The sequence below is a fragment of the Solanum lycopersicum genome, chromosome 8 (genome assembly GCF_036512215.1).
Source record: "Solanum lycopersicum chromosome 8, SLM_r2.1".
Taxonomy (NCBI): Eukaryota; Viridiplantae; Streptophyta; class Magnoliopsida; order Solanales; family Solanaceae; genus Solanum; species Solanum lycopersicum.
The window spans coordinates 8,292,858-8,313,329 of record NC_090807.1 but is presented as its reverse complement, the minus strand read 5'-3'; the positions used below and the strand labels follow the sequence as shown (position 1 = coordinate 8,313,329).

The following is a 20,472-nucleotide window of genomic DNA, read 5'->3' as shown; positions in this document are numbered from 1 at the left end:
TAATTGATGCTCCATGAATTATTTTATTTTCTTATATTTTTTTAATTATCTATATCGTATATACACACAAAATTAAACATATGCAAAGCGATATGATACTTTTTCATAACAAAAATTCATAATTTTTTTTCTCATTTTCACTATTGTTTTCATCTATAATTATTTTATAGAATCTAATACATATTAATAAAAGAAATCATAATAAAAAATATGATATGATACTTTTCTATGGTCAATATTTTAAATTACGTATCTTTCATTTACTTGTGTTAATAGACTATTGGAGAAGACAAAGGAAAAACTAATGTCCAATTTATTAGCGAACATAAGCATATCAGACCATCTCTAACCCTACTCTATTTTTCTCTTCATTCTCTATATTTGGAGAGTAAAATAGAAAATGTCCTCTCCAACTTTTTTATCTTCTACTCTCCAATTATAGAGAGTTGAATAGTAGTTCTCCAAATTTGGAGAACTACAATTCATACTCTCTATTTCACTTTTTGAATATTATATTATTATTTCTATTTTTTTTGTAATTAGCATATTATTATTTATATAAGACTATTAATTAAATCTTTAATATATGCAATTCTTTTAAAATTTAATATAACATTTTTTAAAAAAAAATAATTTTATATATACTACTTTCATCTCGAATTAATAATGTTTTAAATATTTTTTTAATTTTTCTTACTTTGTGATACAATTTGATGTTATATTAATTTCCACTATGAAGAATGCAAAAAATTTAAATGATAAGATAACAATTTTAATTTAAAAATATAATACATAAAACAATAATTTAAATACAAGATAACAATAGATACAATGCATAACATAATCATTTTAAAAATCACAACAATAATTTACTAATTCGGTAATTCATTTCTAGATTTAACAATATTCATAAAAGGAATTAGTGTATGATTTAAAGAAACTGTGATTATGATTGCGGTTTGCTTGTTGATTTCTTTTTTAAATTATTCGTAGTAGTTCTTTAGAAATTTAGAATAATATATAATTAAATACTAAAAAAAATTTAAAAATAAAATTCTATATTACATGAAATTATATAGGATGATTATTCAAAAAAAAAAGATTTATATGATCGAATAAGAAAACAAAAAGAATATACATATATATATTTGTCAATTTCTAGCTACTTAATATTTTAAATTTTGCCATGATTGAATTAAAGGTACATTACTTATGATATACTTTTTATATATCTACCGAATATTGTTGCCCCAATAAATTTATGATATGGTCTATCATATTAGTATCAATCATAAAATAAATGAATAAATCTTCTTTTTAGTATTAAATATTTTTAATGATATCTTCTAATTGAGCACACCCGATATCACTTTGTAAGAATATACTACATTGTTGTTTTAATTAAATACATAAAGTTTGCATTTTTTAAGCTGATAATGAAATAGTACGAGAATATATGTAAAGTTATTAATAGTAAAATTAATTTTGAGTAGAACAATTTTTTTAATTGTAATTTGTTATTCATCACATTTTAAGTGTCTTCATTTGTTAAAAACTAACCTTTTCATTGTCTCTCTTATATATATATATATATATATATATATATATATATATATATATATATCTGAATCCAAAATTACTGATGTGGCACCTCTATATGGCCTCCATTTGTTTCTTCTTTTTTTTCTTTTTTTTTCATAAAATATTTTTTTTATTAATTATGAAATCCAATCATATTTAATTATTGTAATCATATGAAATGAGTTACAAAAAAAACCCATCTATTGACATTCTCTACTTAAATAGCATGCATTTTCAATTCCCTTTTAACTATTTTTATGATTTATTTTATCTATAAATACCAATCATCTATGGAGATGTTGCATGTTCATTTTCATTTTTTCATTCTTTCTTTTTAGTAGTATAATCTTTTAATTTTATTTTCTTCATCTTTTTCTTCATCAATCATGTAGTTAAGTTTTAAATAAGAAGACATAGAAAAGATTATGTCACAATATGATCTTCACTTTGATAAAAATCATCGGTATATTCTTGAAAAATTCACCATATTATTTGGTACAAGTTCAACAAAATCATTTTGTTCATATTTTCAGGAGTACCCAATATTTCTTGATTTTTTCTTTCATTCCCTAAGTCATTTTACTCAAATCAAGATCATCACCTGCCATACATAATTTCAAATAAGCATCAAGTTTACATATATCCTCAAAATGAACGTTACAAGTAACGTACCGTGAACCTGAAACTTTCAAAGTGAGCTCATAAAATTTTTCAAGAAACTTTGTGACATTCCTCACATTAGCCCAAACTTCATATTGAATTGAACCTGCGATACTTGCATTTTCACAAACATCAGTCGCAAGAAAAAGATTAAAATTACCATCATAAAGATCAAACCTCTCAAAATCCTTCTCAAACTTTTCTGCTGTGTCCAACATCAAATAGATGGAATTCCACCTAGTATGGACATCTAAAGACAACATCTTATCACATTCTATCTTTTGCATTTCAACACATTTCAAGAAGTTTCTTGTCCTTGAAGAAGATGATCTAACATATTTCACCATTTGTCCCACCCGGTTGATAGAATGATCAATTTCTGTCAAACCATATTGCACAATTAAATTAAGTATATGAGCAATACATCTCACATGGAGATGCTTACCTTCCATCATATTAGTTCCCGCATATCTAATTTTTTGGACAACTCTTAAACCGCAACATCATTTAAAGAGGCATTATCAACTGTAACAATAAAGTTATTATTCAATTTCCATTCAAGTAAACAATTACTAATAGACTCAGCCAAATGCTCACCTTTATGACTAGTGATAGGACAAAAACTCAATATTCTTTTATGAAGTACCCAATCCCTATCAATAAAGTGAGCAGTCAAACACATATGATTGATTCTTTTCACCGAAGTCCATGTGTCTGTTGTGAGACAAATTCTTGATTGTATTTCTCTTAAAGATTGTTTCAAATTTATTCTCAATTCACCATAAACTTCATAACAATCCATTATTATGGTTCTACGAGAAGGAATATGAAACAAAGGTTGGACTTTACTAATTATCTTCTTTAAGGCTTATTTTTTAACAAAACTAAAAGGTTCATCGAAAATTATCATCTCAACTAAAGCTCTCCTACGTACCTCTTGCTCAAATTTCCAAGTCTCTAAATTATTACTTTAAATGTTTAACAATTTTTGAATACCAGGTGCAATAGTCGGGGGCTTATACACTTTACACCGATAAGTCAAATGTTGTTTTATTCCACTTGTTCCATTTCTAGTTGTATAGGCAACATAATATTATTCACAATGTAAACACTTAGCTTTAACTAATACACAAATAGGAGATCTTGGATCCATTTTTTTTCTTTTTTCTGTTATTTTTGGCCAATTGACGCATCATTGCTATTAATAGGTGTATTATCCGTAGAATCAGCCATACTTATTCAACATTGATCAACCACACCCATATTTAATTGATTTTGCTTAGCCATTTATATATAACTAACTAGTAACAAAAGCAAAAATCAAAAAGAAAAATAAATGAAAGAAGAAATTCATTTTTAAAATTGTTAACTTAAAAAAATGAATTAAAAAAAACAAACCTTATGTAGATTGGTGGTCGCCAATCGCTGCCCGTCGAAACTTAAAAGTCTGCTGCCACCTGTGCAGTTGTTCTGTTCGCCGAAAAACGGCCGAAAAATTGATGGAAAACTGACAAAAAAAATGAAAGAAGAAAAACTTGAAAGGAATAATAGTCGAATGGAACTATGGAAGAATGCAGATTCAAGATGAATGATTTTCAAATTTTGGTCTTTCTTCACTCTTTTGGATAGGAGATTAGGGTGTCTAGGTCTGGCCGTCTAGGTCACTAGGTGTGTGGGTTTCTATAAAGTATAAAAGTTAAAACTTATAAAGTAGTCTTTTACTTTTTAGTTTTTTTTAAAAAATATTTAACATAAATAATTAATATAATATATTATATTTCGGTTTAAATCAAAATATCGAGAAAAAAAATTACGTATCGAAAACAGATCTTAAATACCATAAAATACAAAAACATACACCGAATGTCGAATAAAAAATTGAAATATCAAAAAAATTAGATTCGATTCAGTGTTTAGTTTTCCGGTGTTTATGCCCACCCCTATCTAATACAACTTTAGTGTAATTGCGACATAGTTACATAAAATTCACCTTTTTCTAGTTTAATATCATATCCTCCTAAATTCAATTGTATTAACTTAACCAGATCTTGTTAAAATTGAGATAGAAACTCCAAACGATATTTTCGATTATTTGTAGGAACAACCTATTCAAACTATAAATTCGTAAAATTCAAATAATGAATTCAAAATTTGAGGCTTTATAATGACTTCTAATGGTGAACTCTTGCTATTGTAATTTTATAGATTTGAAATTTCAGTTTGAAAATATAATTTTGTACAAATTTTTGATCTTTCTATTCCTTTCTCGTCGTGATTTTCAAAAACCAATAGTGAAATATATACAAAAATTGATTTGAGAATATCTATTTGAGTTAAAATTTGAAACAATAAGAAGAAGAAGAAGAAGAAGAAGAAGAAGAAGAAGAAGAAGAAGAGAAAGATGAAGAATGACAGTGTCATGCCCCGAGCCTACACCCTGGGCGTGACCGGCACTCGAGAATCAGTGCTGGCCCCAAGTGAACCCTTGGCCTGACTTACTTACTCAGAGGAAGGCTTTAAGCATAAATAAAAGGATTGAAATGCTAAATAACTTAATTGTATCAACTGAACTCATAATGTTTTTTTTTAAAAAAAATAAGCATTTAACTTAGCCAAAGTGGCAATTTAAATATGAAGATAATCCAATAAGATAATGACGAATGAACTAACATTTGACAGACTATCTATGAAACCTCTAAAACAACTGAGATGGACGTTTTGACAAGCCCCACAACATCCTAATGAACTAATATAATAACTGAAAGAAATAAAAAGGAGTCCTCAGAAAGGCAAGGAGGCTAACCAACTGACTCTGGAGTGCTTACTTGATAAATAATGCGCTGCTTGCTCCTAGTTACATGTGTTTGCATCATAAGACGATGCAGACCAACTGACATCAGTACATTGAATGTAGGAGTATGCGGTTGGAATGCTAAACATAACATAGGCTTGAAAAGAGTCTGAAAGAAACACTTACCTAGACTTTACTTAACTCTATTGAACTCAACTGATTTCAATCTAAAGTAGTGTGAATAGATGTAGTATAAAGAAAAAGCTTTAAAACCTTATTTTCCACTTTCTGTATTTAGAAATACAATGATAACTCTGTATGTATGCAAAGTTACAATATGAACTTTGTAAAATACAATTTTTTCCGATGTATATAAAAATACAAAATACTGATGTGAGAGTTTTTCTAACCGACAACCATCACATAAGAGTTATAGTGATGATACAACGATCTACCTCCCCTGCCAGCACATCCTATATCCGGCCAAAGGTATAGGACCTAAACTGCCTAATGGATTCACTAGTCTATTGTGAAAAGGATTTATCTAAAAAGTATGACCCTTTCTACCTATGATGTCTACATGATTTATGGAGGCATGAGTTATCTAAACTCATGATCGTCCCCAATTTGGTGCTCAATACTACTCCCAAAAATACCTGCTCTTATATTTTTAAGACATACTTCTTCTTTGATTTGAGATTAGTGCTAAAAAACTTAGCTCAAAGGCTATCTTGGAAATCTCGATTTCCTTGCTTGCTTCATTTAGAAAGCTATTAATCTTTTCTGAAAACTAGCCTGAAGGCTCTTTTGAAATCTAAGTTTTCTTACTTGTTTAAATATGAAAACATTTACTCTTTTATTGAAAATTAGCTTAAAGTTTCTTTACTGAAAACTAGCACAAATGCTCTTTTGGAAATCAAAGTTTCTTTACGTGTTTAAATGTAAAAATATTTTAAACTCTTTGGGGATACATAGTTCCCATATACTTTTGAAGAACTGAACTTTATTACTCTGATTGAACTCAAAACTCCAGTCTTAAAACAAAGTTAAACGTTTATAAAAGACTTTTAAAAACTTTAAGAATTTATCTTGACTTAACTGTTGACTTCTTTACTTGACTTTTAACTTTCCTTGAATTGAATTATGGATTCAAGGATTATGATTTGTGATAACAAAAAAAAGGTCTTATGATGTTTAGGAATGATTTTAGATAGAAAGAATAAGGTTCTTGAAGAATCTTGGATAAGAACTTGAATAGAAACCTTGAAACCCTAACTTGAAGGTAAATGATCAAGAAAACCTTTCTTGACATTCTTGAATTAGTTTATTGAAATCTCTATGGCTAAAAATTTATGATTTTCATTAGTAAAGATGAAAATCTTATTGTTTTGAACCTTTTATTAGTAAATAGTTTTTTTAGGATTTTCTTTGAGGTTAAAAAACAAAAACAACCCTTTCCATGTTTTTCCGTCGGCTAATTCATAACAACATTGTATAGGTTATTGAAATAGTCACAACCTTTTACTCAGAAATTGGATGAAAGCGAAATTAGTGTCATTGGAAATTAGATTCAATTAAGTTTAATTAGATAGGTTATGGCTCACGTAATTTTTTATATTCTAAGAGATATGACCGTTTAAAGTTGACCCAAATAGAATCTTACATCAAAACTTAGTGGAACTTCAAGAACACTTATCAAGAACTCATCAAGAACTTAAATCCTTAAATTTCAAGAACGAAATTACGCTGAAAATAACATGATTTGCGTGTGGGTGAATGAACCCAACGATATGGAAACTCACATACCTTTTTAGGGATCACCCGGATGAAATCCACAAGTTAAACTTCGACGATCTTGATGATTCTTGAACGCCCATCTCCTTTCTGCTCTTCTTTTCTCTTCTCTCAAAAACATGATTCTTTTGATAAAAGTGCAAACTTATTTAATTCAGCTTATACCCCTAATTAATTCCAAAAATGAAATAAATTAATAGGGTAAGGAAAAAACTCAACTACCCATTCAAAATCCGGATTGGACTTTCTTTATTCCAATCGCGCAACTTCCAAAGGGCATAACTCACTCATACGAACTCAAAATCATGAAATCCCGACAAAGTTTGAAAGATCATTCCAAGGGTTTTCCAATCATATCTGGAACTACACCCACATCATCCTAAGCTAGGAGTTATGACAATTTGAAGTTAACCGAAACCCCACTTTTAACTTACTTAAAATTTCCAGGTTTCCTTAAATAGTTCAAAAATAAGTATTTTCAGATTTTAAACTCCATTCTAGTTCCCTCTAGTTGCGAGATGTCACAAACAAAAAGTGATGAAGAAGAAGAAAAATAAAAATAAGAAGAGGAGGAAGAGAAACAAAGAAAGAGGCGAAGCGGTGGTACTTTTTCTTAAATTCCAAGAAATTGTTATATTTAGTCATAAAAATTATATTGCCATATATGATAAATATTTTCTTGATATAGCATATTTATGTGATTCACCCAAAACAAAACATAGAATTTAAGATATCTTTAAATAATGACTAGACAAACAAAGTAGGTTTCTCTTGTGCTTCAACATTTTTACAAAAATCCAACAGAAAACGCACTATTCAAAGAAAATATTATGAACAAATTATTCAAAATCCTGTTTTTTTTTTCAAAACATCTGTAAATCCTTAAATTATTTAATAATTCAATCTCCAAATTCTTAGTGTCTCAATTAACTTACCAACACAAAAGAACAGGCCTACATATCATATTATCACTTAGAATAGAAAATAGGCCTTTGGTCACTTTCAACTACTATAATAATTTTAACTAAAACCTAATCAACTTGAACTGGTTGACATTATAATTTTCAAACCTAACAATCAATAGGGAAGAAATTATTATTGTCGTTCTAAAAGCATATCTTATTTACAAGACAAGGATCTGGGTATCACTATCACATCCCTCTTTGATAGTGGTTGTTATAGGTAATTTTCTCTTTATTTTGTGACCACTTAAAATTTCATCAGCCCTCTATAATTCCAAATACCTATTTTTTAATGTGAGATTGATATTTGATCATGTATTAACATCACACCCCGAGTCAATAACCTGGGTGTGGTCGCCATTCAGGACTTTTATCGTGACTTACTATTGTACTAAAGGATATGACATGTATGTGAAAGCTTTTAAAATAGGAGAATGCAATAACTTTAGAAGGAAAATGCTCAAATTTTCCCATCGAACTCCGAACAAAAGACTTATCTATGCCATTTTCGTTTGAGAAAAGGTTCATTCATGTCATTATTTGTTAAATGAAATGCAATATATGTGACAAACTTTTAACAGATGAGCTATATAGATGAGCCTTTTCTAAAATTTTAATGACATATTTGAGCTTTTTCCATTTTAAAAACAATTTTACAAATGACGTGGCCAAATTATAATTGGCCACATATAAAAAATATTTTTGTAAAATCAAAATTGTATTCAGTTAACTAATAAGAGCATGGATGAGCCTTTTATCAAATGAAAATGGAAGAAATAAGCCAAACTTTTAAAAGATGACATAGATGAGCTTTTTCTCAAAGTTCATGTCACGGTCCCAAGTACACCCTGATCATAACATGACGTATAGACTCTGAGCGACCTTATACAAGCCACTTAACATACATCATACAATATGATAGAATTACAGAGTTCAAAAGATAGTTTTATATCATAAAGAGTTCGACAGAAATTGAAAGTCTAACATAAGTCTCAAAATCATCTATTACATCATAAGGAAATTAATTGGGACGTAACTCATACATCACAAAATACATAAAACAATAAAGAGTCTCGGTCCTCGAAACATGAGGAATCACCAATCATCAAAGGTCAAAAAGATCAACTAGTCACAAGTGTGTGGAATGGAATCGACGGACCCTACATGTAATGACCGATTCCTATTTTTATAGAAAAGACAACTGGGAAAAAATTTTGACTGAAAAACTTTTTGGTAGTATCTTGAAATTTTCCAACCTAGTCCAAATTTGGGCAAAATCAAAATCAACGAGGTCTGGGGAAATCTGATAACAAACGGGAGGTCTAGTTATGAATTTTATCATATGAGTAGATAGCTAAGACGTCAAGGAATACGTACGACTTCATAAAATTGAATTTGGGAGAGTAGAACTCTCAAAAATGATCTTAGCATGAGCGAATATTTTTTGTGTGTCGTGGGATGAAGATGTGTTGTAAAATGGGCTTTGGAAATTCTTTAAATAGCTCTCTGCTTTGTGCAAACCACTAGGGCGGGATTTCTGTTGCCAGGACAGGGCCATTGCAGTGGAGTAAGGACCGCTCTGGCGGGACAGAAGCGACTTAAGTCATAAATATACCCCAAAAATATTTAATTCTGCAAGTTTCGACTTCGTGACATAAGAAATGACCCCAATTTCTTTCTTGACATTTTCCACCATTTTTAGGCTAAAGAAAATATTTTCACCCTCCGAATCCATTTTTCAGTATGTAGAATTTAGTTTCTTGGGTAATTATTGACGGAGAGGATTTTGATTGAGAAATTATGGTGGAGAAAGCCCTAATTTGGGTATGGGGATAAGGTTTTGACCTAGGTTTGATGTTATAATGTAGGCAATTAGGTTTTGTTTATTGATCCTAGCATTATATTGATTGTTTGTAGACCAAGAACAAGCAGAAAGAATCCGAAAAGGGAAGAATTAAGTTTCTTAGGGGATTCAAGTTTTGTTTGAGCTGGTGATGGTTGTGATTTCATATTGTGTGATGTATACTTTTGCTTACTTCATTATAATATATGTATGTATGCAAATGTTGCATTATTGATCACACTAGTTGTAAATGAGATTAAACGAATGATGAATACCATGAATCATGACTTGATTTATTCATTTGAGAATGCATTTGTGATTGTTCTTGTGGCTTGTTGAATGAATCAAGTTTCGCATACCAACACATTAATTTGGATCAGTTTCCACGTTTCAACATCAACATGAGATCGGTTGCCATGTTTCGACATAAACATTGGATTGGGTACCATGTAACAATATGCTAACAATTTGGGAGTGGATTTTATGAGAGGACCATTGATGACATAACTATATATTTGGAGAAATGTGAAATTGTTCGTTGCTTATAAATGTTGTTGATATTGTATATGTTTGATTATGCATGTTATTATTATGTTGTGATGGCTTATGTATGTTTCACTTAGTGGGACGGTCGTGTGATCCTACCTATACATTGTGGTTGTGTATTGATACTGCACTTGCTCTTTCTTTATTGAGTACAGGGCGTCTTCAGGCGGCTATTGACAGAATTCGTTTAGAACATCAGTGATAGCTGATTGAATTCAAGGGTGAGCCACATCTTTCAGGCTCCATGAGTTCTGTTTTTTGGGTTTAGTCTAATTGCTTCAGAGTTAGACTAGTTCTTTAGATAATTCTCTTATTTAGTTTGGGTTGTACCCATTTCCTTAGACTTATGATCGTTGTTAGAGTTTCGGTACATTAACTTTCAGGTTCTAGGGAAGTAATTCCACATTGTTTAGTTTCACTGTTAGACTTTTCGAGTTTATGGAAACTTTACTTAATTTTTTGCACTTAAAGCTGATTTTGTATCTTTAAATGCTTAGTTTGAGGTTAGTTGGTTAGTCGTTATGGTTCCCCCACCGGAGGGTTGATGTGGGTGTGTCAATCACGTCAATCGGGATCATGACACTGCATTAGTGAAACAATGTAGGGACAAGTATGCATTAGTACATAAAATGTACAGAATATGATAGCAATGCATAAAATATAAAATGGAAAAAATCCTAAAGTACCCTCGAAGTATTGGAAATGGTACAAAATTAGCCTCCATCCACCTATTGGCTCCAAAATACCCTTCCCACCCACCTATTCGCTCCAAAATACCCTTGTCATCCACCTTTGGGTTGAAAATTGACCACTTATTTAACGGTTTTAAATTTAAACTATTTATATATTTTATAGATACGTGTCACTCAACTATTTGTCATAATTTAACTTATTAGTATAATTTATAAATCAATCCACTACCCACTTATTACTAATAAACCCCACAAAATTAATAAACCCGTCATATTACTATTGCAACAACAGAAAGCTACTGATAATGAGTGTTTTTAAAATTTGAGGTGAAAGTATCTATAGAAGTAAATTATCATACATTCAAGTGGCTAAATAAAAATTACCAATAAAGTTAAAAGTCTTACTATGTTCATCTTACTTATTCCTTCATCTAAATTATGTGATGTTACTACATATATAACTTTTTTTTAAAAAATAATATATTAAATATTTTAAAACAAATCATACATATTTATAAAATTATATTAAAAAAAAGTGCATGAATTAATTCAATATGTACTACTTCTTTACCTTTGATCATAAATTTCAAATTCAAACTTAAAAGAGAATCCTATTGAAAGTGTCCTCTTAAATAAGCGACTCAACTTAAATTTTATTGGGGCTTCGATTCTAACTCGAATAATTTTGGATGTCATTTTGAGGAATCTATGATTTTGTCATGTTTTAGTAGTGTTTATGGCGACTTTGATATTATAATTGGTTTATTAAGTGGGTGGGGTTTAGTTAGTAATGAGTGGGTAATGGGTTGGATTAAAAATTATATTAATAAATTAAATTATAACCAATATTTGAGCACCAATTATTTTAAAAAATATATAAACAATATAATTTTTAAGTCGTTAAATAAGTGGTCAATTTTGAACCCGAATATGGATGATAAGGGTATTCTGGAGCCAATAGGTGGATGAGAAGAGCATTTTGGAACCAACAGGTGGATGAAGGGTAGTTTTATACCATTTTCAATACTTCGAGGGTATTTTAGGACCTTTTTCGAATATAAAATCGTGCTAAAAAGGAATTTACATAACATGTAATAACCAAGATATTTCATAAAATAACATATTATAAAACATAACTTGTAATAATAATCAATGCAAGCTAGACATCTTTGAATCATATTTGAGATACTTTTAGAAAGTAACCTTAGTTTATTATTGTGGGAAGTTTTTCATTAACAGACATAGACAATGTGATCTATAACATGGAATCTGGTGTCTATCCACATCGAAAAGAGATGTCCTTACTTGCAAAGGTAAGAACCATTAACTTGAGCTAAAGTGGATTCATTAGCTAATGTTTATCTAAGACAAACCTAAGGTAGCACATAATTATTGGACATGTGTAATTGCCATTAGTCCTATAGGTGCTAAGTATAAATCCCACGAAATAGTCATTAGTCATATTCATCTTGTTATCCATGGAAAGACACAATTAAGTAGTCAATACAAGCTAGAATTCACTTAGAATAGCTTTCAAATCTTGATTTGATCTATAATTGAGAAAACCATTCAACCCTGTGAATCTTTCATGTGAGAAAAAACTTTCACACAACAACAACATCAATGCTTTACTCTCAAAGCAGCCTTAGATTATTTAATAATAACTTAATGAAAACATGCTATCTTCATAAATTCATGGTTCATGGGTTTATCATAAGATTGTGGTTGAAAAGAATAATTAAGCATGGAAAATGAACAACTAAATATCATATATTAAGATCAAATAATGCATTGGAAGACTTAGTATATCATAATCAATCATAATGGAAAAGAACTACATTCTTTGAATCGAAACCCTAATTTGATGATATGAAAATTGAATTGGAAACTTGAAATCTTTAGGGACCTATGGAGAAAAAGACTTTATGGGTAAATAGACACATACCTTGATAAAAAAGCCAAGGGAGTGGAGTATTTGGAAACTAGAATGAAACCCTAACTCTACTTCTTAAATTCCTTAGACTTGAGAGAATTTGGGAGAATGAACTTGGTCAACTTTTTGGGAATTTAGGAGAATGAGTTGAATTGGGTAATATGTGGGCTAAAAATATTTATATAGAGACTAGGGAAAAAGGTAAAATGACATAGTATTGTGTATGAATAATTAGGAAAAGACCAAAAACCCTTTAAAAAACTTTCGAACCCCCATCTATGGTTGAACCTACGGTCCTTATGTCCTTCGATGGATCATATTGGACAACCGTAGTTAAGTTATTTAGGACCTTAAAATCCACCTACTTCCGATGGATCCCATGAATGGTTTGTAGGTATTCCTACAATCCGTGTATGCCTATATGACATTCGTAGAACCCAACTTTGACCCTCCAAATTTCACCAAGTCTGGGACTTACCTACGACTCGCATATGGGATGAAGAACTATCCTCGTGAAATTTAGAAAGGGTATTGGAACTTAAATTTCAAAAATTATTTTTGCCACCACCTACAGTTTCCATCTACGCCCCGTAAGAGCACCTACGGTCCGTAGATGGGACCCATAGACACAAACACCAGCTAAAATATGCATTTTCCTTTCTTTTCAAATACAGATGTTATATTTCAGTGGCATATTTGATTCTTTCTCAACTTTAGAAACAAACTGGAATATTTTATTTAAAGATTTGAAATTTAACTAATATGTATGTTTGTAAAATAATGTTGAAAGTTATAACTCTACTGACTCGTCTATGAATTCTCAAACATATTGCTATTAGGTTATTAAGACAAGACCTTACATGGTCAAAGTATATCCTAGGTGTAACATGATGTATACAATCTCATGGAGGTCCTACAGAAGACAATTAGCTTATATCACTACCCAATAATGGACTATAGGGGGGTGAGGAGAATGGGAACTGACCGAAAACTTGAACTATTTGACTGACCAAGATTTCGAAAGATAGAATTTTATATATATTAAAAAATCTGACAAAGTGAAAGCCTAACATAAGTCTAAAATCCATCTAATACATCATATGGGGTGTCTGGGATGTAAGCCATACATCACATACAAAGTTGGAAAAAGGGAAATGACATAAATTTATTAAGTGTCTCGGTCCTCGGAACATAAGTACTTACCAATCCACTTGAAGCACCCAATCAATGTCTATCCACGAGTCTATAAGGTAGGAACGTCGGACCCTAAAATTCATGAGATAAGTTAGGCACAAGTATGCATTAGTACATGGAATCTACTATGTATGGGGAAATATGCATAAACATGGAAATGATAGCATAATGATTTAAAGCATGTAGACATGGTCAATATTTAAATATTTTAAACATAAAGAAATAACACATGAAAATAATTGAATATAGTCAATGCATTTGAAGTAAAGTAAATCTGAAAATATTTAAGAAATTTTAACCATTTTTTGGGATATTAGGTTTAACTGGCAATAAGACCATTAGAGCTATATCACAGAATCGGGTATAACCCTCATATCAAAAGAGGGAAATCTATTCCCAAGGTATATTTTTGTAAGACTCCAAAATGAGTTAGGGTGTCTAGATACTAACATGTTTTTAATACGTTTATAAGGTCCCAAAATGAATTATAATATGGTATAGAGGCAATGTAATAAGTTTGAAATGATTTGGAAGTCGAACGTCAAGGGACGACCAAAACGTTCGACAACTAGTCACATATGTGTCTCATATGTCTGTGCGTGTTTATATATTGTATGATATGAGCTTATGAAGTCTTAAAATAATTTATAATGATGTTTAAATATGGTATGTAGAGTTTCAAGAATTTTTTAGTTCAAACGACCAAGAACGTCTAAGGCATTCGAAAGATAGCCGTTAAGACGCTCAACGTGTGTCTAGATGGGGCCTAGCCTGTTTAGACGAGTTGTGAGTATTTGTTTTGGGTGAAACTCATGTAGAAGATATAAAACTTGTTAAATTTTGTATTTACATTGTAAAAGTTTGGGTACAACTTCTAAAGGGCCCCGCAAAAGGCCGCACAAGAAGGACCCAAGGCTGGTCGAGACATTGCCTTGGCAGTGTCAATCGACGGACCAAACGACGGCTAGTTGGTCAACCAACGGTCCGTAGGTGAGGTCTAGTCGATGAAAAATTATATTGGGAAGGTCTAGACCCAAAATTTGTATAATTACCAATCTACGGAAGCCAAAGGATGGCCAATAGACTGCGCAATGGCCAATCGATGGGTCCGTTGATGGTGGCCTGTAGCTACTGTCCAGCGGACTGTTTTACCAAGGGGTGAATAGGAAATTCACCCAACGTACTAACCTGAATCTAATAGTTTTATTTAGATACTTTTGGGTGTGTATAAGTCATCTAAAACGTGATCATCCATTCCCAAACCAAATCACACAAATTAAACCTTACCCTCCAAAATATTCTCCCTAGAAACCACCATTGTTGGTGAAGCTAAAGAAAATCTTGGAGCTTGGATTTCCATGGATTAATCACCAAGTTTTATAGGTTTTCAACTAGACAAAGGTATAGTGATCCTTCATCTTATAGTAACCTTTCCCTTGGAGAGTTCTTCCCAAAGTTTTCAAAGAAGATTTTATGATCAATCTTTTAATTTTTCAATCTAGCCATGGGTTCTTTTTGAAAATGTTTTGAATGATTAAATTATGATGAATTAAGTTAATACATTGGTTTGAACGTGATTTTACTCCAATTGCATGATGAACCCATGTTCTCTCCTTAAATCGATTTAGCTTTGCATGGGCTTTGTGATCATTGCTTGTTAATGGTTGAATTGTGATTTTCTTACGTTGAAGTGTCTAAATCTACTGTAATTTACGTTAATTGCTCATGAATTGATGATGAACGATTCATGAGGATCAATGTATAAAGATTTGGGTTTGAATAGCATATGTTCTATGTGTTACAGTGAATTTTGATTACAACAATTGTGTATGATTTTGATTATGCAAAGCATCATTGTAGCTACTTCCTTTAGTTGGTATTATGGATGAATTGTGCGTGTAAATACTTGATGATCAAATTAAAAAAAAGGTTATGTATGTGATGTGATCTCGAGTTATGGTTAGATGAAGCATGATTTTTTATTAGTAAAGATCAGATTAGATACAGCCTAACATGTATGTTATTGTTAAAATATGATTGATGGTCAAGGACTTAGGGAATAAATAGTATTGGATAATTCCTTTGTACTCTAGAAAATTAATAAGCCTAATGTATATGTTGGAAGCTTGATCTTGAAGGGATTAAGCATGATTTCGTTATAACTAAGAATATGATTAGCTACTGCCTTGCAAGTGCAATTGGTTGATGGTCTATGTCCTTCTACCCTCTAGTATTTTAATGTATTGTACTAGTAGTAACATGACCTTGTATTAGCTTATGTTTAACTTAATGAATGATTATGGTACCTTAAGCTACTGCCCTATACTTGATTTATTGATAAAATAGTAGTACTGGTCAATGATGATCAAAGGCTAAAGGATTGGTAAGAATTTCTCTACTCTTCTACTTCTTTATTTTCTTATAGTAATGTTTATGAAGCCTTGTATGACATTGTCTGGTATGGTCCACTTATGGTGGTGGTGTTTACTTTATTGTCATTATATATGTGTTGATTATGGCCTTGAAGGTGAATTGATGAATATATGAATATGTGGCTATAATGATTACCCTATGTGAAGTTTATGCCTACTTTCCTATTTTAGTTGTGACCTAGGTTGTATGGCTATGGCATAAGCATGTGTATATCCATATTAGGGTAAAGTATAGGTTCTGCCATTGACTAGTTTAAATGGTTAACAATCCCTTGCCTATGTACCCATATGTGAATGCATGAATAGCACAAGTTAGGAGTCTTAAGTGTAATACGAAGTTGGCTTGTCTCCTATGCTATTGTGTGTTGTGTGGTCTATGCTTGAAAGAGTATTATGGTCTACGAAGGGAGATGCCTCAATGTGTTATTGATATCCATTATGTGATCATGTTGACCAATGTACACACACACTCACTTACATGCATGTAACAAGTAGTATAGGTCATCGTGTCTAAATGAAAGGTATTTCTCATATTCACTAGTGTATACTGCTATGAATGATAAGGTAACGTTTATGAAAGTATGATATGTATTTCCTTAGCTAGGATGATTTGATAGGTGTATTAATATGGGCAAGGGTTTAGGACTTTGCCTATGCATTGTACATGTGTACCTTAATAGGATAGTTCAAGTTTTGGTTTCTATATTTATGAATATGAATGTATGAGCATGTGTGACTTAAGATGTTATGTAAAAGGTTTTCTCACATATATGTATACACACACACATGAATGATGATCTAGTCAATAGATGAGCCTTGAAAGGTGTGCTCAAATGTTTCTTAAAGTAGATAGTGCTAATACATATGGTATGTCCATGTGAAAGGATCTTCTCACATGATTTATGTTGATGAACTTTCATCTATGACCTATGAGCTAAGCATATATGGGTATAAATCTCCTACGCCTATGTTTTATAAATAAATGATAATAAAGGCTTTTTCAATAAAGATAACTTAGCTTAGCACCGAGTGAACTTGAATATAAGTGTCTATCCCCTCCCAATAAGGGAAGGCAGGTCACCATAAATCTCATGAGGTGGATAACTACAATGCCTCAATAGGTATAAATAGGGTTTCCATAAGTGAATAACCATAATGCCCCATCTAGGCATAAAGAGGGTTTTCACATGTACCACCAAGTTCCATAACTATGTTGCCACCATAAGATACTAGCTAGTGGATCCACCTAGAAAGCTATGTCACATTTGGTTCTACTTTGGCCAGTAAACCACCTTCCTTCGGTGTGGGGTTTTATGACACCGGATTCCATGTTTAGCATCACATGGTCTATGTCGGTTAAGGCTATAGTCTCCCTAATGTAAAATGGACAATGGAAGGACCCTAACTAGGATAACCTAAGGGTAGTTGCTTAGTGTAGGTGGGGGTATGAGACTTCACCTATACATTGCACAAACGACTCTTGAGGGAAGTCTTAGGAAGGTGTTCCAATGCATGTCATTATGTATATGTTCTTTATGCATGACTTTGTAGTAATGGTCAACTTGTTATGAAGATGTGCAGGGTATGAATCTATGAGATGTAATCTTATCCTTGTATGCACTATGTTGGTGTAAATCACTATATGATGAAGGTCTTGTATTGACATGAATGAAGTTGTCTTCACTTACTTGTTTATGCATAATTGAATGTTAAGGTTTCTGGTCTCATGAAGGGTTTACTAATAATGTATGGGGATATGGGTTTCTATATGTTCATTGCACTATTAGACTAAGATTGGGGTCATGAAAAAGGTCTAAGAATGATGAATATGGGAAGAAGTAAATGTATGTGTGACTTGATGTAGCTTACTGTAATGTTCCTAAGGCCATTACCTAAATGTGTCTTTGATAGATTGTACTTATATGATGATATGTGTTGGATTAGGTAGGTTATATGTATGTTCCTTGTGACCTTAACGTGATGCATTGCACCAAGTATCACTAAAGGGTTACTTGGGAAGTTAATGAACAAAAGAGAAGATGGTTCACTATTAAGGGAAAAAGAGCTTACTGTAATGTGCCTTAAAAATGCAATAAATTCTAAATGTGATCTTATGTGATGTTTGTCCTTTGAATATGTTTATATGAAGTATGTGAAGGATATAAATGTTATTTTCTAAAGGTTTTATGAAGATTTACTCAAAAATGCATGAAGTATGATTTCAAGAAAATGTCCCTTTTGAATGCATGTTTTTGCATGGTTTTCATACTTAGTGCATTCTTGTACTAATCTCATTCTTATCTACTTTTTACACAAAGTGTAGGTTATATATTCTTAAAGAGTGTCTACATGATTGAGGAGGTTGATAGGTGATTCCAAAGCTCAAAGAAAGGAATCCTTAAGTCCAAGGATGTCCTAATGTGTACTTACTATATAGACTGTTAAATATCATATAGTTTTGTATTATATCTTAAGGGACGTGTCCCTAATGTATTCTAAGGTTGTTGAGTCTAAGATGGCAAAGAGACTTAGGGTCTAAATATGTGTTACGACTTATATTATATATATATATATATATATATATATGAAGTAAAGTTTCTAGCATATGATGTGCTATGAAAAGTTTTAAATTTTCAGCTAAATTTACTATTTTAATGCGATGAATGATAACTATGTGCTTGTATAAGACCTCGAGAGGTCAAGTACGCTATGTTACTTCTAGGGGGTTCTCCCCAGATGTGACAAATTTGTACATATCATCATTTTGGTAAAGTGGATCCCCTAGCTAGGTCATTTAAGACGATTCTATGGGGGCACGTAATTTGGGACTAAATGTTGCTATTAGAGACTACTTTGATTGAGTCTCCACCTTAATTAAAGACCTCCGGATGCAAAGTCCAAGTCCGAAGGAAATAGCTAAAAAGTCAAATATCAATTTATAGGTAAGGAAATGATCAAACCAATGCAATCTTTCAAAAATCAAAACATAGAATAACTCCTTAAACATAATTCAACATAGATGGAAAATATTTCACCAATGTAAATCCATATGTGAGAAATACCTTTTACAATTATGATCATAATAACATGTGACAAATCCTTTCACAATTATGATCATAATAACATGTGACAAATCCTTTCACTATAACATTGATACTTTCCTTTCAAAGCATCATCAAATCTTTTAAACAATTTCATAAAAACATGCATACCTGCATAAATTCATAATTTATAGTTTATAACTTTCATTTTGGGTTCTTAATAAAAAATCATGGATAATGCATATGTCAACATAATTTCAACATATTATCATGTATTAACACCAAATCATACATTGCGAGACTATATCAACAACAATAAATCATAATAGAGTAAAACCCGAGAAAATTAAATTGAAAAAACTAGCTTGAACCAATTGAAATCGAAGGAGAAATTGGGAACCTTGGGGACCCCATGGGGGAAAGATCTCCATAGGTGAATATCAACATAGCTTGATGCTAAAATCCCAAAAAGAATGGAGAATTTAATAGTTGAGGGGAACCTTAGCTCTTTTTCTTCTTTATTAGCCTCAAGAGAATTTCAGGGAGGATGAGTTTGGTTAGGTTTAGGGGATTTAGCATAATGAATTGAAAATGGGTAATTTGGAGGGTAAAAGCTTTATATATGGCTTAGGATAAAAGGTAAATTTACATATTATTGGATTAAAAGAATTAAGGAAAAGACTTAAAAGCCTCTTAAACTAATGGTCCGTACTATTCAATCGTAAACCAAGTATTGAAACATGATTTCACCTATTTTTTGACAAAATATTTCTATGGCTCATAGGTCTTCCTGCGGTTCACCAACTGTCAAAACAAACTTTGATCCTCAAAATTTTAGTAAGTTTGGAACTTACTTAAAAGACCTATCTATGACTCGTATATAGGATGAAAGACCATCCTGGTGTATAGTAAAAAGAGTACTGAGACTTGTTTTGAAAAATTTATTTTACATTTTTCTATGGTTTCCATTTACAACCTTTAAAAGATTCTACGTTCCATAGAC

The 20,472-nt window shown here is 31.3% G+C and overlaps 1 long non-coding RNA gene across 4 annotated transcripts; it reads right to left on the bottom strand.

Moving 5' to 3' along the window:
• Positions 1–1,851: 1,851 nt before the first annotated feature.
• Positions 1,852–20,054, bottom strand: LOC109120929 (uncharacterized). 4 transcript variants are annotated; one of them, XR_002028336.3, is made up of 6 exons: positions 19,870–20,054; positions 14,006–14,068; positions 6,839–6,993; positions 3,640–3,748; positions 2,254–2,620; positions 1,852–2,182 (listed from the first exon to the last, which is right to left on the bottom strand). It is a non-coding gene; the product is annotated as an uncharacterized lncRNA (long non-coding RNA). The 4 variants fall into 4 exon arrangements; XR_003247798.2 differs by having other exon boundaries at positions 2,254–2,347; XR_002028335.3 differs by lacking the exon at positions 6,839–6,993.
• Between the last annotated feature and the right edge of the window lie 418 nt (positions 20,055–20,472).